At 41.0% G+C, this 25807-nt stretch overlaps 1 long non-coding RNA gene across 1 annotated transcript; it reads left to right on the top strand.

The window, feature by feature from the left end:
- Positions 1–17028: 17028 nt before the first annotated feature.
- Positions 17029–25282, top strand: LOC145459875 (uncharacterized). Its single transcript, XR_013921583.1, has 3 exons — positions 17029–21451; positions 24647–24817; positions 24878–25282. It is a non-coding gene; the product is annotated as an uncharacterized LOC145459875 (long non-coding RNA).
- The last annotated feature ends 525 nt before the right edge of the window (positions 25283–25807 follow it).

Below are 25807 nucleotides of genomic sequence, written 5' to 3'. Positions count from 1 at the left end.
CTGCAAAAGGCCCGCAATGTACTTGGAAATGGAATCCGATTCCTATTCAGAAATAAACACAACAAAAATAAAGATCAGTTGAATTCAGAAGCATGAAGATGGCAAATGTCCGTAACAAAGCTTTGCTCGTTTTGCGCTATCACATTTTCACGAAAACCTGAAGAAGAAAAATTAGAATTTCGTTATAACCAGTCTATAGAAATGCATGGTCCAAGTCTGCTACAATCGTTGACTATTTTTTGAATTGTCTTCGTACACTCTTTCACTTTTATTGTGGTGAAATAACTGGCGGACCCCCCCCCCCCCGAAATTTGTGTTACCAATTCCGCATACCTCTACCATAGACTCATTATCTGATTTCACAAATTATTGAAACCCTCAACTAGTCAACTTGCCAACCGACCAATCGATAATTCTGTGAACCTAATCCGCCATGGTGTTTGTGCGATTTATTTTACGTAATTGATATCATACACGCGAACGCCTACAAGATCGTGTACATGTGTAGGTTATCGTATCATAGCAGGCTTAAAATTATATCATTAATACGATGCTTATTGGAGCTGTGGTAAAAGTTTAAGGGCAATTTATTCATAGGCATGTTATTTATATAGACACAATTACACCGTCCGCGATTATATTCATTGCGGGCAAATCTGGGCGCTATGAATTGCTCCGAATAAGTTCTTGTAGATTTTGGGAAACGTTGTTTTGAGTTCTTACCAGTCTCACGACTTTGACTTGACGATTCGCGTGTTGGTGTTCCGGTATTCCTGGAATTTTTGGGTGATGCTGTATAGGTCGTATCGAGTTACATCTTTAAAATCACCAAAGTCAGAATATATCTCAATAGCGTACCTGTGTAGCACTCCTGTCGGACATTATTGTGGCAAAGCTCGTGCTACGGTACTTACTATTGCATTTTGATTTTGAAAACTACAGAGTAGTTTTGAGATAAGTTACAACACTTATTTTACCGAGTTACAGCCCCCTGTGTCGTTGTAGTTGAAAATGGTTTCCAAGACTCTTCCTGTGTAACGTGTGAATCATTTTGCTCTAATCGAGAATCTACTTCGAAAGTAGCCACATCCGATTAACACTTGTAGTAAATTGCAATGGTGACTACAATGACCGGCTGTGTTTTTTTTTGTGTAGGAACGCGAGCCGCGGACGGTCTCAACGCAATAGCATGGAAGAAACGTGAAAAGATCAACAATGCCAAACGGGCAAAACAGAAAAAATCCTAATGTCTCTCTGCAACTTTAGACTTTATTTTGACAATCTTCCTAGAAGTGTGAGCGGTAAAAAGTTGAAGGTATGTCAGAATCACAACTGTTAGCATGCTTTGTATTTTACCTTGGAGCGGTGCCTAACAACCGGGGCTCATCCGATTACCCCAGGGGTTTTATGAGCCGGACTTGGACAACTACATGATTTTCAGGTTTTCGAAATTAGATTAGAATTAGAGTTATAGCTGCACATTTTTTTTCTTCTCTAAATTTGACTAGAATTCGAATTATAACTGGACCGTTTTTTTCAAATTAGACCCGACTTCAAGTTACATAGTTACACAGTTTTACCAAATTAGATTGTAACTAGAATTACTCAATTTGCAAAAGCTTGGACACGGAATAAAGTCCCGTTCATATCATATCATACCTTATTCTAATAAGCATGACGCTGAAAAATATCAGCACACTATGCCCGACTCGTTTTGCACGGTACAGTTGTCCTGTAGCAATTCTGGATGATCCTGAATGCATTAGAATTAAGAAATCGGATTAGAATTAGAGAACAGAAAAATTTCACTTATTATGTTACAATTATATTACCGACATTTTCCTACAACTAGTGAAATCAAACAATTAGAATTATTTAGTTGTCTAAGTCATTCTGAACCAGACTCATACAGCAGAAATCTCAATCATTTACTGCAATATATGTTGTGTGTTCATGTTATATGTTTTTTTTTCCTTCAACAGTGATGGTAATGCAAAGTTGATTCAGTGGACCAGTATTCTATAGTACGGTAGTGTATTAGATGTGTTACCTGGTAGCTTATTAGTGACTTGCCGAAAATACGGGGTTCTCACAATGTTTTCAGATTAATGTAGTGGTTCACCGAGTTAGTAAAGGTTAAGAACCACTGTCCTCGCATGAGAACCTCCAACAAGTAGCATCGGTTGAGAGTATTCGATCCGTCATGTTAACAATTTCCATTTATAGCTATGACACAAGTCCATCGTTAAACTGATTATCACTGGACACAACTTCTCTGCTGAAATATGTGTGTGTTGTATGAAGTGCTATCATCAAGGTAGTATACTAAATGACTAGAGCTGTGGTTCTTAGCATTTTCTAACCTGGCGATACCTTATGCTAACCTGGAAGTCTTCAGCGAACAATGCTTCAAGTGCTGCACCATGTTTGAAAGTAACCTACAACTCGTTAAAGACCAGTCATGAGTCGTAAATACTTTCCGAAATTTGAGGACATTCTAAAATACCAAATTAGCGATGTTTGACAGTATTATATATCTGGCAAACATTTGGTCGCGTTTCTTCCAAAATACACCAAATGGTTAAAAGTGAGTTGTTGGTTTTATCCCGTCTCTCAGAGGCTTCAATGAGACCTGTTATAACAGGTGTGATATCAAACGGACGGTAGCAAATTTCTCATTTGAATAATGTTAAGATTCTGGGTTTCAAATTGCATGATGTTGTCGCCATTACATTCTGTGTTGACCTTGATTTTTGGAAATTTTACCGTTACACAAGCTGGTAAGGTAGAGAAACGCTGTTCTATATTTTTCTGTACCCGTTTTGTGTGACTAACATGTTTACTCTGAGGAGTACTTCGATAAAGTGATTCCATTATGTTTTCAGGAGCTTCTCCTTTCCCATTTTAAAGATCGACATGGTGCAGTTATCATGGATTCTCGATAAGACTTTCAACAAAGAGGGAGTCGGAAGACCGCTCTGATACGCATTCATTAACATCACCAAGCACGAGCACGCTTTGAAAGCTTCGAAAAGTTTTGATGACAATCCTGGCATCTTCGTACCGATCAAGAGGCCCATAGTTGAATTTCATCAGAAAACAGGTAAAACTGCAAGCAAAGCAGATATTTTGTGACTTTGACATTACCTTTTCTCGTTCTGTTTCATTTTATGGTATCATTTTTCCTTTACAACACTTGATCATAATCATTCGGCCAATGATAAAACTCTACCCACTTCCTAAAATAATATATACCAACAGACTCCTACAAACTACTGGGTGTTCGAGATGCGTAACTGGAACCACGGCCATTAAAGCTCTGCAACTAACTAACCAGATCGCATACCGCTATTCACTGTCGATTGTCGATAATTGGCAGCACTGATAATACAAATCAGTGAATCGCTAACGAGATAGGAAATATTGGATACAGAATCGTCACTTCTAAAAGTAAGGGTTTCTAGGTAAAATGGGAAGGCTTTCAACCCCTATCACCCCTACGGCAGTCTCTTCAGTGATGACTCTGAGCTAGAAATGGCTGCAAGAACATCACAAAGACGTTATCACGATTCATGCAAAACGATGACCTGAGTTTTCCAGTTATTGGCAACTATTTTTTTAATTCGCTACTGTAACTAAAACTGCTCACTTTTCAAAATCCACAACTTGAACTAATCAAAAAAAGTTTTGAGTTGACCGTCAACTATCCAGATTGGTAGCTTACAAGCTTACAAGTCTGCATACTAGTAAATAATATTATACTCGGCGGCATAGGCGCCGACTTACGCGGTTACGAGGTGGCTGCGCCACCTCGTGACCACATTTACGAGGTGGCGGCCACCTCGTACAAAATGCTCAAACGCCTAAGTGATTTCTGACCAGTAATTGGTAATCAGGCGAATCGATGCGACCTCATTAGAGACGATATCATTCTAAATGCTTTGTACAAGATTGACATCTAGCACAGGTAAATCTCTGATGACTTCTACAACAAATTTCCGAAACGTTTACAACCAGAAATCAACAGTACACTATGCGCTATTTAGCACTGAAGCAGGTGCGCGAGAAAGTAGCTTGCTAACCAATTTGTTGTTGCTATGCGTATGTAGTCACGTGATCGAAGTCCTGCAAAAGGCCTATTGGTAATCAGGCGAATCGATGCGACCTCATTAGAGACGTCATCGATTTCGATACGCGCGTGTGGCAGGCTCGTAGCCACGGGGGTTTCGGGGGTCGAAATTCCCTATTTGAAACGCGAAACCCCGTCATTTTGAAATGATCATTGTAACTCTAATACTCAGTTGCAATTCAATAATAGCGTTATCAGTGTGCCGCGCGGCTGATTTGCGAGAAACGTGTTCTCAATTAGGGGGAAAAGTCTGTGATGATCTCTCGCTGAGATGGTCGCTAAATTAGATCATTCATTCCTGTGCGCGTGGCAATCGTCGCTAGCCTGATTTATCGCGTATCGAGCTAGCCTGGTTCCGCAGGCTTGAACAATCGCATCTGCAATAGGCCTAGTTCACACTATATCATCGCTTTACTGCGCAATCGCATCTGCATTGGCGGCTTCGACCTGGTGTGCACGATATCATTGCTGGCCTAACTATAGTGTCTGGGGCATAACATGCTTTGGCTTTTATCTCTCCCTGGTTTTGAGACAATGCGGTCGAGTTTACGCTAATTAGTGTTTGTTTTATGTCGTATTCATTAAAAAGCGACATCGCGAAACTGAGTAACATTGAATCGCTGCAAACAGACTTTACCTTGTGTGCAATTGATTCCCACTAATACTTGAACGTAACGATCAGAAGATGTGTATCATGGCTCGGGTTCTGAAAGACGACTAAGGTTTGAAATCGGTGCCATCAAGTTCAGATGCTCGGCGGGGCCTGAAAAAGTATGTGAAAAAAAAAACACTCCCAATGGGATTTGTAACTTGTTGGCCACCCGAATAGATTTTGAGATGCCGCCACTCATTATTGAAATATGATGTTTTGTGAGATTTGATGACCACTGACAATCTCCTTGTAGTATTCATTGGTAGGGTTGTGAAAATCGAGCGCCTGAGTGATTTGACCATGAATCGAATATTAGGCGTCGAGTCGAGTACCACTACTTATGACATCATAGGGGTATGGGAAATGTGGAAAGTGCAAATCTGTACCTTTCATGCAACCGCAAAGAATGCAATGCCGGGTCTACGTCATATTAAAAATGATATGGTATTTGTCGACCATTGCTATTTCATTGCAGATGCTGCAGGTTTACAAATATTTCATTTCCACTAACGTAGTTTTGTACAACAGCTTTCGTATGCTGTTATATGACCAAGAAAGTTCCAAGGCTTCCACAGTGGAAATACGATCGAAATGATAAGTTTAGTTAATAAATGAACAATGAACACATATTGGTTAGTAGGGCTGGTCATGATGATACGAATACTCGAATCTGCTTCGAATAATATATATAATGATTCGAGTCGAGTAGTGAAATTTTCGGAGTGCTGATATTATACGCTCCTTGCCTATGAAATGTAATTGACTAACGAGAATTATAGTTTCGGCGGTATTTTCCACTGTGGGAGCATTGAAACCTCGACTGGCCGTATCAGAGCCTACAAAACATGTAGTAAAAAGCTATGAATGTTGCTGGGATTAACATATTTCTGAAGTCATGATCGACCCACAGTATTGTCACAAAGTGCAATGAGATTGGTACCTATTGTGGATTAAATATCAAAGTACAGACATTATATTCTTTGTAGTAGCGTAAAAGGTATATATATGAACTGTGACATCTTACATACTGGTATTTCGTCATAATGACTGATACTTGAATACTCCACTGGACTCGAAGCCAAATGTGTGATTCAGTATCGAATCGCTCGCGTAGTCGATTTCGCACACCCCTACTGGTAAAGAGAGGAACAATTTCCCTAGTAGACTCAAATTGGTAGAGTTAATACTGATTTCAGATGCGAGTCCTCTGGACATTGTGCCTAGCCCAACAATAAGTGCTATCTTTGAAAATATATAAAGTTACTGTGATACGAGGACAATTTTCCCGTTCAAATCAACCGATTCCTACCTTTTAGGGAAGCTCTCGAAATCAAAAGACAGCGTAAAGTGAAATTTCTCGCAAAGCAGAAGCTATGTACAGGAAATTGACTCGTCGAATGAAACCGATGTTAACTCAAATCCAAACCGCCAAGTTTCAAAAGAAAGTCATCGGAATATTCAGTCGCTCGCATGAAAAGACAGAGAAAGTAACAAAACTCTGGATTGCAGAATGGGAAAAAAACGTTCGATCTACATATTCATCATATGCGACTATACTTCTGTTTCAAGGCAAAGTCAGTACGACAGCCATCATTGATGAATCATACGAAACCGAAAAGAGCGAGATTGTGATACAATGTTGTTTTTACCACGATACCAATGTTTCCTGCAGTCCGAAAGGACGTACTTTATGGAGTAGGCTGCGGAAATTGACAGATTTAAGACGCTGGTGCGGAGCAGTGAAACCACGTTTGATCGTATAGTGCAACAGCGTTTGATGTTTTACAGGTGTTAGTTAATGCAAAGCTACTTGAATCGACACCGTATTTATGCTCGTGTCTGTAACTTTATCTGAGCTTCTCAAAGCTCAAACTGATTAGGTCGTATTTACGTTCTGCCATGAATGATGATCGCCTATCAGCTCCATCCAGTCTGTCTATAGAAAGAGACTACGTTCAAAAACTTGAATTTGAGGATATTATCGCTGATTTTGTTTCGGCCAAAGCCCGAAATGTTATGTTTTAAGGTGGCTATTGATTTTCTATTTGCACAATATTAATATTATTATGAATTCAAGGCACTTAAATGACGCTTGTTAGGCCTTGTGCATCACGACATGGAAATTATACAGTTCAGTGTCATTGTCTTTTTAAGTATCGTTGATATTTGCGTCTTTCTTCAAGCGCTTCGCGATCGTTCACTTTCATTTCACTATTCACTCTTCATTTCACTCTCCCATGCATTCAACTTCTGGTCTCGGATGCCGACTTTGTGCAGCGTGGCTTACTGCGTTTCTGGGTCTTTTCAAGTATCAGCGATAGCGGCAATCTTTACCAGAGGTTACTAAATATCCGTGCTTCAACGAAGTAAAGTAATGAGAATGGACACCACTTGCTCATATACACGCTCCAATATTATTGATCAAATTCTTCCATTTATTCAAAAAAATATTCCGCTCTGCGCGACTAGGCCCGAAATTCACACTGATTGTTCAACACCTAATGTCAGCGATTTGGGCTCGTCCGTGAAACGATCGCCCAGTACAAGCTATAGTTGGCAATAACTGGGAGCTTCCATAGGGTATGTGTGTGTGTGCGTCTAAGAATCGTGTGTATAAAGGGTAGTGATGAAATTGGCCATGGAAGGATATACGGTTCTGCGAGGTGTTCCCACGGGGGAGCTTCCCTATACTTGACCCCCCCAAAAACATTTTTTTCTGGCTACGACCTTGCGTGTGAGCGATCTTTTGAGTGGTGACTGCTTTCTCCGTAAGTCATGAAATAACAGCAATAAATGAAGGGGGCGCGAAGCTGTGGTAAACCGAAAAACAATTTCGCGCTCCGCCTGATTTCTCTCCAAGTCATGGTTATTGCTCTGCGTTCGAATTTAAAATTTGTGAATTCTCTCATCAACAGTCATATGTCATAACCTTCCATGCCATCAAACTATCCGTTGGGATTGCTCGCATTCTTGTGGCATTTTGTGATATGATGATAAGGGGGACGCGAAATTTTTCACTGTCATAAACGGGGGCGTGTCGAAAAAAGAAACTCATAAATAGTCTTGTCATGTGATATGAACACAGTTCAAGATGTATATAATTAAGTGTTCGATGACACCACTTCTATATGCAATACCGGTAAATCCGAAAATGAAAACGTATTTGCAATAAGCAAGTAACAATATTATGAACCAATTTCATTCATTATCCATGAAAAATTTTAGCGCTCCGCGCGAAACTTTTGACGCCCGAGTTTTCCACAATCATTCTATTATTACATCACTTTAGGTCTGTGAGTGGGATCTATGTTAAACGATCGCCCCAGATGTTGTATTAATCATCCAATAAGGGCCCTATAAGACCATCGTTTTTTACCTATTTTCTCCTTATCTTTAGGGGGGGGGTTCATTTACGTCACCGAATTTTTCGCCCCCCCAAATATTTTTTCTGGCTACGCCCTTGTTGGGAACTACTGGCCTCTAAGTATTGGAGGTTTTCTTGGCTCCTCCTCGCCACGTGATCCGCGTAAGCGGTGTCTTATACAAAGCCTAAAAGTGGGCCGTGCTACAAGTCGGTAAACACAGAATAAAAATAGAGATTATCGGCCTGGTGTACAATGACCAATGTAGTCGTAACACCATATCAAACAAACAAACATAGCACTAGCTATCATTTGTAGCTTTCCTATGCTATTGATTACTATGCTCCCGACATTTAAATCTCTATCGTGGTGGCCAAACAACAACCTCATGCCATAGGACAGGGGTCACCAACTCAAAACATATCGCGGCCACTTTTCAAAATTTATAAAAGGCCGCAGGCCGCATAAATTAAATACCGAGAAGAAATAGGAAACAAAGTTGGATAACCACGTTTTTATATCATTATGTCAGTAGAAAGACATGCTCCCTATCGTGGGCGACGGACATAGTAGTCAGAAAAAAATAATTGAATAAAGAAATAATAATGAAACATAAAATATCATGACCATCACTTTCATTCTAATTTGAACCATGAGCTGCGCCGGGTACCTGGCAGCCCTTTTCATCGACAAAAGAATCGATATTGGGGTTAGCTAGATACGGTACTAAGGGTACTTGCTGGAAAACTATATGTTCGCAAAGCTTGATCTTGTGTCGAAGTTTCAAGTCGTTTCTTAAGTATGTCGGTCTTGACAATGTATGGGCCATCGCACGTCCAGGCAATATGGCCAATTGCCCATTCATATCAGCTAATGAGGAATAGTTCTGTTAGGCACAGGTTATCCGCTTATTTTGAACAACAACAACATTTTTAAAATGAAATAAATTTCATTACATCGAAATGCTTTACGTTCTCCCGACATTTCAAATCAGTTCGTGGGCTGCGTGTTGAAGACCCCTGCTATAGTACGTTGCGCTTTGACACGTGGGATATGATACCTATAGTTTGCCGGGTTCGCATTCGTCGAAGACCTCTTCTTGCAATTTGGGATAATGGACTAAATTTTCAGAAATGACCCGCCTGAAGCAGAAACTTATCGGCAGTCTTTAAATGGTCATTGTTATTTAGTTCTACTCTTCACGATTCCAGAGAATTGGTGGAAGGTCCCATTGGGGTCAGCAACGACTAGGGATCCTTTCGTAGCTAGTAAACACGCAATGTATGTATGCATATTGTGAATTATGGTGTTTAGCAGCTGCGGCCTTGTGCATCTGACAATAAGTGCGCCCGATTTCTCAGCTGCATTATAGTTGCTTGTCGATGAGGAATATATAATAATCAATCACAGGTAAAATCGTGTAGGGGTTGCCGAGAAGTTATCTAATTTCTATGTGCACGTGATTTCGTAGCGCTATTTCCTGCAAATATGAACTAGGGTTCCTTTCGTACCTTTCACAATGACCATAAACTTTACGTGTTTTTTCAACCACGCAGTCGTCAATTACTTTACAATGGTATTAGCGATACTGAATCACTTTTCCAGTTGCCTGAGTACAATTGCCTGCGACAGCGATAGTTGCAAGAACATTGATTATTCCTAGAACGCCGCCATGGGGTCTATTCAAAACCTATAGTCGGATGACTGTGCATTAGGGTTGTTTGTTTAAACATAAATTTTTCCGGATCCCGGGATTCCCTGATTAAATTAATTGTTAGAGTGCCTGAAAAACGCTGCACATAAAATTAGACTCAATTCCAACCAGCGGAAGCGGCCCCATATCCAATTGAAAATTTTCAATTTCTGGTAAAAATAAATAAATAAAATTCATATTTTAAACACAAACCTATGAAATTGTTGAATTATAATCTACAAAAACGATGTAAAACAAATTTGACGCAATTCCAACCCGTGGAAGCGATGTTATTTGAGTATTTCATCAGTAATTCTGGGATTACCAACCGTCCAAGTAGGCTAGTTTTGCATATCTCCACAAGTTTCAACAGCAATAACTTCTCTTCTACGGGATAACAGTGAGAAGAAATTGTTATGTGTCGTTCTTTTAGGCAACGTAGCAATTTCATAGGCTTGACAGTAAAGTTTGAAATCTAATTTTTTAATTTTTTTTTATCATAAATTTAAAAATTAAAATTAGCTCTGCATTCGCTTCTACTGGTTGAGCTAAATTTGTTGTGCAGCGTTTTATTGAGGCAACCTTACAATTTGATCAGTGAGTTTCCGGAATCCAGAAGAAAGTCATTTTTGTATAGCCCTACTGCTGTGCATGTGGTATTTAGCTTAAAAAGGTTACATTTGTGTCGCACGATGTTATTGTTTGTGGTATTGGAGGTGTTTGGAAACTACAATGGTCATTTACAGCAGGCCGATATTCCTTATTTTTGTGACTCCGTAACCGCCGACTTGTTGCACGAGCCACTTCTAGGCTTTTGTAAGACACCGTGCAAACGGATGACATTGCGAGGAGGAGCCTATAGATTGGTGATTTCCAACCGCTGTCCCGCGAGCCGCTTGCGGCCCCCTGCTAGCCTTCATGCGGCTCAAAAGAATGATATTAAGAAATCGATTTACAGCGAAAATTAAAATTTATGTTTGTAGAAATTGGTTGCTGATTCGCACTTGTCGAGACAGCATGACTGCAACACATTTATTTACTGTGATTGATATCGAATTCTGACGACTTACACATGATAAATATAACATACCAATTATTACGGCTCTTCAAGATCAAACTCGAATTACGTAGCAAGGCTCCCGGTAGTCAACGCGTACCACAACCAAATCCACACTTGTATATCCTTTATGTATTCGTTGACTAAAGCCAAGGCGCATGTATCTTCTTTTTGCAGTGGAAATACGGAAGTGATACGGTGAACTAAAAGTTACACAAAAGCAGAATCAATACTAGCCTACTGAGTCCTACCTAACAATGCAAATCTTACCAATTTATTCCGGCAACAATCCTACACTAACATCATTGATCCTAATTACTGATTATGCCTGTAGAAAGGTAAACAATTACTAAATATGCCAATTAAATATGAACAACAGCAGACCAAGAGCACGGCTTACATCAGAATCACACGCATGGCTTGGTACTTCTAAACAATAACTTATGTTATTGTGGCGCCGGCAATCAATATTACTCGCGAATTCGATGATATGTAAATTTCATTCCTAATGTTTTCAATCTTGCAAGCGAACCATCTTTTAAGGCGGCAATAATACAATAATTGTCGTTATCGGCTAACGATCTCAAGGGCTATTTGGTGTACGGAAATGTGAATATTGATTACGACGGTGCGATCTCGGACGATTCGCCGCGGTAAACGATCCTTGATGTTCGCTAAATCGAGAGAGCGTATTTTTGTCTCGAAAATCTGACATGCCGTTTTGCGTTCATGGCAGTCGGGGCATTGTGCGGTAATGAATTCAAAATTCAAGACTTGCTACTAAGAGGCAATTTCGCTGGATTAACTGTACGGAATAGTAACTTTATTTGATATATATTTCCACGACGGTAATGATTTTCAACAGATGCCAATACCTAAAGACATTTTACATCATTATCACCAATCTTCAGCGACACATCGCGCGTTAAGTTAATATACGGATCTACTGAAGCCACCAAATCAATACATGTACTGCGACAACACAGACTTCACGCCAATATATAGGTATTTATTCAAGTTTTTCAAACGTAAAATTGCATCGGGAGATGACGAGGACTCAACGGTGACAAATAATGATGTTTTTGTGCAGATCGTTGCTTGTAATCGTACACAAATGGGCTCCGTCGGTATGTTACTGCGCCTGAAAAACAAACTTGAGTACCGGTGCTAGCATAGCCTTTACAAACTAGCCGGGAAGCGCAGTTGTAGCCAGACGTTCTAAGATGAGCGGATCTGGCGGGCATAAGCGCCCAGCTAGTGAGGAAGCTGAAGGTCCTGCATCAAAAGGCAGGAGTAGCGGATCTGTTATCCTCTGCCCAGATGACACCTCGGGAGTTATTTCAGGAATCGCTAAACCTCTGCGACGGTACAATCCGATTACTATCAATCGAAGTTTAGTGCGAGTCATAGGCGGTTCGTACAAGGAGATTAAGGTTCTTCCCTCGGGAAACCTTTGTGTAGTTTGCTCTAACTCAAATCAGGTGACGAAACTCTTGGCGTGCACCGATCTTGGTGAGGGGAAAATTAATATTGAAATCAAAGCAGAGCTATATCGTAGCAAACCATTGGAAAGTCGAGGCGTCATATCGGATGTTCCTATCGATCTATCCGACCAGGAAATACTTGAAGCTCTTGAAAACTCTCGTGTCACGTTCGTGCGTCGCTTTCCGTATCGTGGTGTAAAAGGTCTATCGAAGAGTACCTCTGTTCTCTTATGTTTTGCGTCTCCCACTCTACCAACTGTGGTGCAAATAGGTTTTCTTCGATTCCGGACCAGGGTATATAATCCGCCACCCACTCGGTGTTTCAATTGTAACCGTTTCGGGCATAAAGCCAAGTATTGCAGGAGCGCGCAGAGATGTACGAAATGTGGGAACAGACACACATACGACAATTGTAATAATGAACTACATTGTGTCAATTGTGGCTTAGCCCACTCTGCGGGATATGCAGGATGCTCCCGTTTTCAGAAAGAGGCGCGAATTCAATCTATTATGGCTAATGATAAGTTAAATTACAGGGACGCGCGTAAATTGGAAGAACAGAAAACCGCCCCTATAGAAGCGGTAGTTGCTGAGACACTATTAGGAAGCTCTGTACGTCTGAACACAGAGGCGCATGCACCTACAGAACGAACGTCGAAGCCCGTTGCGGGTTCGAACGCCGTCCCCATGCACAGTAAATCACAGAGCTCTGCAGGCCTTACCCAAACAAATGGTAACATAACGATCCCAACCGAATCCTTCTTTACCTTCATTGCAGAAGTGATCAAAAACACCCTGCTCTCATTTGCAGAGAATAAGACAGTTGATATCGAAACGATCATCGCGAAGTCCGCGGGAGAAAACCTCGGTATATCCATACCGATTTCCAGAATAAACAACCAAGTAGCAATGGACTTATCTGCCAACAGAGCAACTACACCAAATAGGCCTACCATAGTTTCAAATGTAGAACCGGTCATCTCCATCCCTGACGTGCAACGGTTTGAGCCACATGGCTCCACCTGGGTGACACCATCTATTGCAGAGGTCTCCAACACGCGGCCCGCGGGGCGCATGCGGCCCGCGAGAGCATTTTGTGCGGCCCGCGACGGCATTTTGGAATTACAAGTATTCAACAATATATTAAAGGGCCATATATTTTTTTTAGATATAAGAGCTTATAGTTCAATCTAAAACTACTATAAAAATCACTGGGATCTCAACAAACTTCGCTATCACATCACTTTTAAAAGCTACCATGAGGTAGAAGATCAGCTATTACGTCACATTTCTAGTTCATCACGATAGAACCCGTTGATGATTCGTGACTTAAAATTGTTATTTGGTTTGGTGCGACCTTCTCGTAAAATGACTCGGTTTTAAATTGACTGAGTGATTAAATAAAAATGACTCGAGTTGTGTCGGATCAAACGTTAAAATCAGACAAGGACTTGTGAATCGAAACGGTGACTTGTTAATCCTACGGGCGCAACAATCTATGAAACTGTCATGGAGAATAGTAATATATCAAAAGGTACGTAGCTTGCGCTGCCTATCTAATCAGGTCAGTATGGCAACCATTGGCATTCTATGACTCGCGTGACATATAGTTGGTTACATGCTGGGTGTTGTTTGTTCTCTATGTCCATGTTATTATCGTAGGCGAGTAGGGTAGCACTTCGCTCTACAGCTGTAACACCCATGAATTATTCGCCGATTGGACATTTCTATTCCAGGGGTTCTTAACCAGGGTCCGTAGACCCCATCGTGGTACTAAGCACCACATCAGGGTGTGCGGGATGCATTGTGGAATTAGGCCTATATGCTGGCCAATTTATTCAACTGGAAAATAATCTTGTGTGAATGGGCTTTCTGATTTTAATATAGGTACCATCAGAAATTTTGTTGAAAATGGACAGGCGCTACGAGAAATCTCATTGGAAGCACAAGGGGTACGATCGCTAAAAAGGCTAAGAAGCAATGCTATTACTGTGGCTCAATAATTATTATATTCAAGTTGTTATTTATATTTTCCAATAATAACCGAAGGCAAAATATAACGCTGATTTAATTTGACTTTGGCAATGACAATAACAATAGCCTACATTTATCTCGACTTTATCAAAACCAGGATTAGGCTACACCGCTCAAATGCTCTGACATCAGATCAATCTTCAGTCTATTTTAAAATATACTACATCAAGTTGTGGCACGTCAAAGGTCCACTAGCTGCACTATTATAACCCGACAGTTCTACGATGTCATGATGCATCCTCTCGTATTATATTTTTAACTTATTAATTAGAAAAAGTATGCCCGGCACAAAAAAATTATTCAAATATTTGAAAATGTGATTTTATTTCGTGTAAAGCGTGAATAATGCAATAGTAAATCTCATTTTCACGATGTCTGTGGAATGCCTGTCTGCAAGGACCCGTCAAATACGGCCAAGTTGAAACCTATATACATTGAATATCCCGATTATTGATGCTGCGGCCCGCGGCGTCATCAAAAACTAGGAAATGGCCCGCGAGCTCATTTGAGTTTGAGACCTCTGATCTATTGCCTCTACTACCAAACCGAGTGCCATGGCAACTCACAATAGTTCATCTATTACTGACTCCAATGTATCGAGTAACGGAACACAATGTCGATAAGAATCATGCAATGGAACTGTAGAGGGATATATCGGAAAATCCACGAATTGAAATATTACTTGGAAAATCTTAACAAAATGCCCGACATCATTGCCCTGCAGGAAACGCACCTGATCGATAAGTACACTCCCAGAATTGCGAATTACAAACTTATTAGAAAAGATCGAGACCAGCACGGATGTGGTGTATGTATCTTTGCCAGACAAGACCTGTCTTTCTTCGAAGTCCCCATAGACAACATTTATCCTATAGAGGCCCAGATTATCAAATTGCACGATTTGAAAATAATTAACGTGTACATCCCACCGAATCGAGCAATTTCACACGCTCTCTTCGAGCGATGCTTTGCGCAGTGCAACTCGAGAACGATCCTGTTGGGTGACTTCAATTCTCACCATCCAATATGGAGCAGTGGTGCCATCAATACGAATGGTCGTCATCTTCACTCAATAATAGACGATAATGACTTGGTTGTTATCAATACAACAACGCCAACTCGTATTGAAATCTCCGTATCGAGTACCACACGGACTTTACTTTTAGACCTATGCATTGCATCCAGAGATATCGCCCCGAAGGTTGTGACCTCGGTGACGGACGAACTATTGGGGAGCGACCATTTTGTTGTTATGAACGACTTGCAGTTATCCAGTCACGGGGATGAATTCCATTACCGGTCTTGGTCTTTCAAGAAAGCCAACTGGGACGTTTTTCAAAAGCTATGTTCGCAATACTTTAAAAATCTAGACGAGATAACTATAGAAAAGATCAGCAACTCGACAATCAAAGCCGCGACCGAAAGCATACCCCTAACAAAACATATCAAAGGAAAGAGTTCCGTCCCATGGTGGAATGAGGGTTGCTCCAGGGCGGTTCGCCGGAAACGGGCGGCCTTCTGCAAATTGAAGCGATCATTCAGAATGGAAGATATCGTAGTCTTCAAACGAAGGCGAGCAGACGCTAGAAGGATCATACTTTCAGCCAAAAAATCCTACTGGGATAACTTCTGTAGTTCTCTTGATCACAATTCTAAGTTGTACCAAGTGTGGCGTGTCGTGCGGTCGATTAACGGGTACAGCGGATCCTGGAACCATATCCGTGTACTCAATCATCTTGACAACCATCTGACTGACAGCAAGGACAAGGCCAATGCTCTCGCAAATAGTTTTGCTGAAACCAGCAGCAACAATAATTTAGATTACCAATTCCTTCATCGGCGAACTTTAATGGAATCCAATCTTTCGTTGCCTCCTGTTGAAAATAATACCCGAACACTCGCCTCCTGTTGAAAATAATACCCGAACACTCGGAGTAAACGCGCCATTCAATATGGTAGAAATGAAACGTGCAATAAATAATCGCAAAAGCACTTCTCCGGGAGCGGACAGAATCTGCTATCAGATGCTGCAGCACCTGGACGAGGAAAGTCAGTTGGTCATGCTATCAGCCATCAATAACATTTGGGCAGTTGGTTCTTGTCCCGAATCGTGGCAGCATTCAATTGTTGTGCCCATACTTAAGCAAGGTAAAGATGAAACCAAGACATCCTCTTATCGTCCTATCTCACTCACCAGCAACATGTGTAAAACGATGGAGCGGATGGTTGCAAATCGTTTAGAATGGTGGCTCACTAAAAACAATTTGTTGAACCACCATCAGAGTGGGTTTCGTCGACATAGGTCCACGAACGACTGTATTCTCGCGTTACATGACCATGTATATAAAGCTATTTGGACCAAGCGGTATGCCATAGCAGTTTTCTTGGATATCTAATGACGAACTCAGAAATAGAACGCCATTATGAATAATATTTCATACTATGCAGATACTCAAACTCATTATCTAGTGCTCTAGTAGTCTAGTACAAGGATCGGCAACCTGCGGCCCGCGGGCCGGATCCGGCCCGCCCAGCGAAATCGTCCGGCCCGCGACGAAATAATTAGTTACCACAAGAATACGTATCTAAGATTAGATAGGTATGGTACTTGATTCAGAATCTAATCACTCAGGTACTCGATTTTGCCCAGACCTATTTATGAGTGGGAATGTAATTGTGTTGACACCTCGATAGCGTAATTGTACCTGACACATTATCGTATTCGGTGAAGTACAAGCGGCTTACCTGGAGCACAAAACTGCTTGGTGTTGAAATAAAAGCAGGAAACAAAGTCATATGGTAAGCGGGTGCCGACCTTGTGTTGAGATTGTATCAGTTCGCGATAAAATATGGGTCTTGTATCTTGAGACTAGATTATAGTGATCAAGTATACGTTTGTAAACACCGGATATGAAGCTGCGGTTCGGATTAGTTCAGATTTGGCCTTGGATATGAAGTTAAACTCCAAACCCTGTTTTAAATATTAAACTCGGCATAGGCATAGGTACAATTGTATATTCATATTGAAATAAACCCGAATATTTTCAGCTGACACTCGTCAGGGGTAATCGTCAGCAACTAGAAGAGAATTGGAAAGAAAATTGTTTATCAAAAATCGTGTCGAGATGGCTTACGCTCAATGTAGCCTACTGCTTTTAGTTGGTACGAGAACTCCTTCTGTTGAGACAAACTAGGTTGGGGTATTTTGATACAAGTTGACTGCAAGACAGACAAATGAAAGTGTGGCATGATTCCTTGCTTTCACGCTCATTCCAATGGATGAAAAGAAGTCGGGCACACCAATTTTAACAGAGCTATCTCCATGGTGGGGTGGGTGGGGGTTTCTTGCACGACCTCAAAAGGGCGCATAACGTTTGTACAGTACCGTGCGCAGGATCCATTACACCCCTAGATGTGGCGAGATAGCGTGTTGGTATATGGTTCACCGCTTCAACACCAATGGGCTACTGGTTCTAGTCCGACCGAGGTCGACTCCAGAATTCCTGTACCCAAGTGTTGGAGGTTTATCTAGGCTCCTCCACGCCATGTCATCCGCGCAAGCGGTGTTTTATAAAAGCCTAGAAGTGGGCCGTGCTACAAGTCGGTAAATACGGAATCAATATAAAGAATATTAGCCTGGTGTAAAATGACCAATGTAGCCGAAACACGATGAACATCAAACAAACATACACTTCCATAAGGTTTGGTGTATTTGAATCGGTTTCACTCTGTGGATGGGTGTGAAAGCAAGATTGAATACATCTCAATGTCAATATATTTCACCTCACTCTGTACTGTATGGTGGAATTCTTATAAAAGCTCCTATTTTACACCCATTTATGCAGTGTGTATGGGCGAATCGCTTGCGCCTTCACAGTAGGATTACTGCGTGTTACAGACACGATTAGCCGTTTCATCCAGCCTCGTTAGCGTTTAATGTTCATCGACCAGGTAATGCTTCCGAAAATAAATTTGCCACCAGAGAGCACATAGCTTCGGAATCTCAATACGCTACCATACAGTAAAGACTGGGAACGAACTTCCGCAAATACTGTGTCTCTCTACGCGCGCAATACGGTCGTTAAGCACCCAGCTTCCGTTCAAAAATTGTTGACACGCGCCAGCTGTATACTACAGTTTTGGCGAGTAGAGTGTTTTCACACCCAAAGGGCGGTACACATATATGGATTCACAGCGTGCTCCCATATCTATATCCTATATCGATGGAGTAATCCAGGGTTTGTCATTCCGCCTACCGTGTTCGTCGCCTGTATCGCACGGCGCTAAATTCGCGGAGATATCCCTACATCACCCGTAACATCCATTATTCAAGGGCGATGACGCAGATAAGAATATTTGGTTGTAAAAATAGAGTTTATACCGCAGGGACTGTGCGTCTCTGATTGGTGTACTGATTGCAGAGCTTGACAACCATGAAACTTTAAATTTTTCCAAATTAGATGCGAATTACAATTACAGCTGCACAGTATTTTCCGAATTAGACTTGAAGCAGAAATATAGCTGTACATATTTTCCGAATTAGATCCTAATTATTGAATTACTGAATTACTGAAACCTCAAAAACATGGAAATTGATTGAAATTCCGAATTACAAAGACATACCACAAAAATCGAGTTCGTACCACGCAAGCACGAGAATGGCAGATGTCTGCACACCAAGGTTGACTCGTTTCGCGCTACATTGCAGCGCGAAACTGCAGCATTTTCAGAAAAAACAGAAATTAGATTAGAATTACAATTGGAGCATAGGAATATTTCACAAATTAGATCAGAATGAGATTAGAGGCATTTCCCGAAAATTCGTCTAATAAGACAACTGGAGCAGTGGTTCCCAAACTTTATATTTTCGGAATCGGTGCGACAGTAGATTTGGATCAAGACCAGATTCAGTAAATTCTGCGCTATGGAAGATAACTTTTGGATTGCTAGAAATCCTACAGTCGCTGCCGCAAAACAATTCGGATTACAGCTTCAAGCGTAGCGGAACGAAGCTGCAAAATCGGTCGTTGCCATTCCAAGTTAATATTCGATGGTTTCACAGAACTTTGTGTCAATACTGCGGGTTTATCACAACTCCACAGATATGTTGTTTCCACTAACGTGCGTAGCTTAGTACTACATGTTGCGTATATGCTGCAATACGACCAATCGAGGTTTGCTACCTTCCACGGTGGATGATAGTATCGGAACTATAATTCTCGTCCTAGTGGCAAGCAGCGTAAAATTTTAGTATACTCAAATAAACCGTCTCTTACTATTCGACCCGACTTATTAGAATTATTACTAGATTCAGGTTCGCGCACTCGAATCATTGTGAGGCCTAGTAGCAATAACAGTCGAGAGGCGCTACCGTGACGAACCGGGAAATAGCAGATCTTAGCCACCGGTATCAGCGCGTAATAACCTTACGAGATTGTACCAACAAACAGCGTGAAGTACGTCCGGTCGAAAGTCGCAGGTGATGAAACTCTATCTCTCGAGGATATAATTGCATAGCGTCACTCGCTCATCAGATAGAAACAATATGCTCCTTTGCAAGGACAATACGGATATGACGACAGCGGCTTGATGATAGAGTATTTACCGAACGCTGTCAGAGTGCATGTTGTTTTTGATGAATTCATTTGCTTGTGAATGTGTTGTGTTTACTACCGCGCGCTGCGTTGATACATCTGGCGACAGATATACTGTTACAAATAAGCCGCCGTTAGATTGGGAATGGCGATTTGGATTGGCGGTGGTGTCTATCGTGCTGGTAAGCGCTGTCGGGCACGCCACGTATTAGCAGATACAGAGATTAACCACCTTACTGACCCTGATGCATAATTTAAAACATTCTCACAATATTCTGGCTTTGGTTTCAAGAAGTCGGCTTTAGTGATTTATTTCCGATGCTGTTCACGCACGAAACTTAGTTTCCTTGATATTTCGAAACCTCTTCCTGTCGATTCTACTTCGCCCCCCTCACTTTGACCTTACATTGCCCACAGCCGCGTCTCCAATGATTTATTGCTCTCGTCATGAAGATATGACATCGGGCATTTTTGTCTTGCCAGAAGCAAGTACTCCATAGTTTTGCGACTTGGAAATTTTCAACTATTTCAATTATAATTACCATTACTGAATTCGCAAAAAGAAATTGGAAATGGAAATAATTTCCAAATAAGAAAGAAACACAACAAAAATCAAGTTCAGTTCATATCAAATCAGAGTTCATTATCGTAAGCATGAGAATGACTAATGTCTGTACACCAAGCCTGGCTCGTTTCGCACCATACAGTTATCCTGTAACACTTTTAGTAAAACCAGAAATTAGATAAAGATTTTATATTAGGGCATAGAAACATTTCACAGATTAGATTACAATTGGGTTACCGGCATTTCCCTCCCAATAATCTAATTAGACATCTAGAATTATATAGCTAAAGTTTGATCTCTGCCCAACTATATGCGTGCGCGCTATAGTAATCTGGTCAGTAACGAATAACTCCTTATTATTGGGAGTACTCAAGTATAGGCACGCTACTTACTCTAATGGTTATGATTTGGTTAGACCATTTCTACTTCACATTTCTCAGTTTTCTTTGGTAATAACTAGGCTCAGCATACATACTTTTTACTTACTTTGAAATATATATTTCTGCTTGTCCGTGAGTACAGATTTTGTTACTTAATCTTGACTACCAACGAAATGACCACTTTAACCACCTTTATCCTATAGTGAAGCGTTTGTCACGTTCACGTCATAGATATCGATAATTGAACGAGAACCCATCATTTATTAATACAGAGACGCGCTATAGGTATGATTTGTTGTCGTTGTCGCCTATAAGGCGAAACGAAACAGTTTCTTTTTACCATCCCTTCACTTCCAGAGGTGGACGGAAAAGCCAACTCCCTCCGCCCGCCCGCTTCTGGGGATGAGCCGTCCGTCACAATCGAGGACTCGAACGATAACGTTGTCAAGAAGACGGCCGACAATAGTGAAACGAAAAATCGATCACTGACTGTACCATCAGGTTTGTACACTGGTCAGTGACCATCAGCATCGCCGCATGGGATGTTACGCCAATATACTCTTGACTTCTTTGAAAAATACTAGATCTCTATTTACTGTACGGAATCACAGTAGCTTATCTCCATTTTAAACATTTTGCGAGATGAAGATTTTTTGCAAAGGTAAAGTTTTCATTTCCTTTCGGTCCTATCTCGGCCATGGTTAACTTTGATACAATGTGACAAGCATAACCACGGCCAAGGCATTTGTTTTCAAACGATCTATAAATTATGCCATAATTGTGTGTAAATACTTCCGAAAAAGCATGTATATTTACACCCGGTACGTTTGACGTATTGGATATGGAATGGTTTGAACCGTCGAAATCGCCATCGGTTCGACAGTTATAGCTTGTAGATACATACCATTGGTACGGAATGGATTTTGTGATGATGATGACCTCCTACAAAACGATGTGGTCCTGGTTGAAGATATTTTTGGTCCGTTTGTGGCAGGGGTCGGAAGCCTTTTACGTCTTAGGATCCACATTCACGGAATAATTTCAATTGTTCATGCCGACCCACTGTGACCTCGCAATTAACAATTCGTGACGTCGTGGTTACAACAATAAAAACATGTTTCAAACAAGGACCTTATTAGTTTTATGTTGATATATTTTTTAAATTCAACCCTACATATCAGTCTTCACGCGTCGGGACTGGCGTCGGAATCCATATCGGCGTATTCATATAAACTGCTGCATATGGTATCTTTTGATCATAAATAATAGTCAGCACTAGGTTGATATTGTAAATGTCAAAGATGTTACAAGATAAAGTCCGTTCTTCCGCAACGCGTCGATGATTTGAATTATTCACAAGAGTGAAATCTTCAGTGAACCTCGATGGCAACTATGAATGTGCTGCGATGTCCTATCGATATCGTCCCTGTTCAGTGTTCACGTATATAAGACTCGTTTTTGTTGCCGGAGTTTCAGCGTTCTAGCCGACAATTAGAATTATAACTACACATTTGTTTCGTCTTCCCATACCCCTAGTTTGTCTTCTAACTGCGCCCCAGCTGTAGTCGTGAATAGTCCCAATCTCCGTTGATAGGTTTCCCCAACACTGCGTTTATACGACAGACCATACTATATACCCCATGCCATCAATATCGCTGTATAAACATATGTCCAATTGCCCATTCATTCATTTGTGCATTGATTTTGTCGTGATAACTCTACTACGCCATGTGATGGGAAGACTGGATTGCATCGCTGTGACGTAACGAATCCTCATATAATCGCCCATGATCGACCCTATGCAACTACATCGAAAGTCGTGTAGCTGACCTTCCACTGTTCGCATTCTTCGAGCGAGATATGCATCGCAGTGACGTCACGTTGCTGTCATCTCAAGTGTGTGCTATTTCTCGACTTTTCCCACGGGCTCGATTAGCCAAAAGTGCGCTCGCTAGCCTTAATGTATAGCGCCGTCGGTCTCCGAATAATGACAACTTATTTCATGTGCTGAAGCAAATCAAAGGGTCGCGTGGTCGTTATTTAATGATGCGAATTACCAGCTGCCGTGTTTAATGCGAATTCGTTGGAAATCGTGCGCCCACAGTCGTCTGTAGCTGTTGAAATGTACGTGCGCCTGAGGTACAGTACATGTAGGGATCTGTTGTGTTGTTCATATGCAACATTTTACGGCCTTGAATATATTCACATTGAAATAAACCCGGATATTTTTGGCTGACACTCGTCAGGGGTAGCCGTCAGCAACTAGTTTGTCTGGTTTATTTCAATATGAATATATTATTCAATAGTATATTGAAGTTCAGTACCGCACATAGTCTCTTCAACTGTATGTTTCGAACTTGATATGCAGTGTAGGCAGTCATTATTGCAAAAGCCGATATCTACCGTAATAATGTTATCAGTATATGCGATCCATGTCAGTACTGAACACCCTGACTAACGTTCGATATTCGTAATTCGAACCTGTACGCTGCAATTTATATAATTTGGACGGCTGAGAATCGTTTATGTTTGTAACGGGATTTGGGTTACGTCTTGGGATTACATAGAATGTTACGCGTAAGGCCATGAACACATACAGGGTATTTGTGGCAATCCTATTTCAATCCCGACTACACCGGTCGGTCGATTCATTCATAAATCAAGCCCTCACGGAAAGCAGTAATGCCATAATACCGAACAAAATTTCGTGATATTTGGCCACACGAGATGTAATCGAAAGCTTTGTACCTACTTCGACACGTCTTCGTATACATAACCGATAACCGTACAAAGGCGAATCCTGTGATGATATAATCCAACGGCCGACACAGTGCGCGTAGTATTAGTCTGTCAACTGGAATCGACATTTGTACAACCTGTATACATTATCAACAATATGTGTAGTGTATGCGCATTAGGACAGTGCTACTCTCTACTTATTAAAATGTCAGGTCGCTTATAGAACGCCGCACGCCAGATTCGCCTCATTTCCAACCAGTAGAAGCAAAGTTATTACAATTCGAAATTTCAACCATTTTATAAAATAACAGTGGTGGCAGATTTCGTCACTTCGCCTCGACCAAATACCTTGTTCCGGGCGCGTGCCTGAAGGGAAAGTGATGAATTGTCAACTGGTTTTCACCTTGAGACGATCCTGTGATAGCGTGTGGGTAAAGACATTACTAAGTAATCAAAGAAATTATGACGTTGATTCACTGGAATTTAGTCAACTTCGTTAAAACGATTGTTATATCTGGCTGGAAGAATCAAATGTCACGCCAATGTCAATTTCCGACACCAGTACTCCGCGCGTGGCTGTATTATTCACCGTGTATTATACATTTGAATGGCATGGTATATTCATATCGATACGAACCCAAATATTTTCGGCTGACACTCGTCAGGGGTAATAGAATAGTCTGCAACTAGTAGAGAATTGGAAAGAACATGGTATTCACCAATCGCATCACCAATTTCAATTATAGTTGCTGACGATTACCACTGACGAGTGTCAGCCGAACATAGTTTTCAATATGAATATACTCTTCAATGGTGTGTTGAAGTACTATACCTCCAAGAGTCTATGCAATGTATTATGACATTAGTTTTTTGGCACTCCTGTGAAACAGTGCCTATATTGCGCAATGCGCATCTTATTCCAGCTTCCGCCCCTACATAAAACATGTAAAATTTCAGTTTAATTGCCCTCGCGGTCGACTTCAATATCGATCGCGCGACCCGTCGACACCACGGCGCGTTCCAGCAACCCAGACCAAGTACCCTCGGACGAAGAATTCGTCCATCTCAAAGACATCGTGTGTTACTTATCGTTGCTGGAAGGAAACAGGCCCGAAGATAAACTGCAATGTGCGTATTCCGCGTCTAAATATGGACGTGAGCGTGCTTAAAATAGAACCGCTTTTACAGTTGTGTTCAAGCTGTACGACACAGACGAGAACGGAAACCTGGATAGCAGGGTGAGTTGTAACGTTCGGCTTTCATGACCTGTACTAAACCGTGCTTTCATATTAGAATATTAACACCCTTAGAGGTACAGGACTTTGAGTATACGATTGAAAAATATATTCATATTGACACAAACCCGAATATTTTCGGCTGACACTCATATATTTATACGATTAATATATAATGTTATTTTCAAATTCTCTACTATAGTTGCTGACGATTACCCCGACGAGTGTCAGCCGGAAAGGTTTAGCTTTATTTCAATATGAACAATGAACATAGCGTGTCTCACCACACAATACCTTGAGGTTGTGCTCCCCCCATCTTATTTTGAACTGCAATCACTTACGCTTGTGATTATTATGATCAATCGGCATTCAACATTGGTTATTACTAGGGCCATTTAAAGTCATTAAAGTCATATTTTTTTCTATGCATCAGTAAGTCGTGAAATCAATTTTAACGCGAAAACCACGTTCCTATGGGGTATATTAGGAAAGTTATAAAGTCATATAAAGTCATATTTTCCTTGTTAGGTCATATTTGAGTTATAAAGTCATATTGTTGTATACTTTAAATAAAAAGTGCCAATTTAGGCGGTGAAGCAATTAAGCACTAAGAAAGTAGGGCAGTTTCTGATTGAACGAAGGCAAGCTGTAAATTTAGCCTACATCACATTACAGTCACAGACCTATGAGGTCACACATTGCATTATGAGGTCACACATTGCATTGTGTTGCTACACAATCTGTTTTACTTCTGTGCACTGAAGTAGGACGTCATTTGAAGTTCAGTCAGTGGGTAGGCAGGCTAAAAAGCTCTATCTTGGTCTAGTTATATACAAATACATTTGGATTTGAATAAAATAGTATTTACGATGGGCACCACGAT

Source organism: Botryllus schlosseri, unplaced genomic scaffold (genome assembly GCF_051294905.1).
Source record: "Botryllus schlosseri isolate E-star unplaced genomic scaffold, Bs_hap1 Bs21a, whole genome shotgun sequence".
Classification (NCBI taxonomy): domain Eukaryota; kingdom Metazoa; phylum Chordata; class Ascidiacea; order Stolidobranchia; family Styelidae; genus Botryllus; species Botryllus schlosseri.
This window is presented reverse-complemented; position numbering and strand designations above follow the sequence as displayed.